Raw genomic sequence first — 298 nt, 5'->3', positions numbered from 1 at the left:
TCACTGTGCTTTTCATTATGCTCACCTACATACTGTTAGCGTTCTGGGCCTTGCACAGAGATGAAACTGACCAGTTTCTTCAGGACTACGCGATAGTTCTGCCTGATAACGATCCTTATGATCACCTATGTTACCTAGTCACTATTTTCACGGGAAGCCGTTGTGGGTGTGGGACCAGGGCCAACGTCTTTGTCCAACTCAGGGGAACAAAAAATACCAGTGATGTGCATTGTCTAAGCCACCCACATTTTACAACTCTCTACCGAGGAAGCATCAGCACTTTCCTCCTGACGACAAA

This window comes from Pteropus vampyrus, unplaced genomic scaffold, assembly GCF_000151845.1.
Source record: "Pteropus vampyrus isolate Shadow unplaced genomic scaffold, Pvam_2.0 Scaffold401, whole genome shotgun sequence".
Taxonomy (NCBI): Eukaryota; Metazoa; Chordata; class Mammalia; order Chiroptera; family Pteropodidae; genus Pteropus; species Pteropus vampyrus.
The sequence above is the reverse complement of the archived record's forward strand: the minus strand, read 5'-3'. Positions refer to the sequence as shown.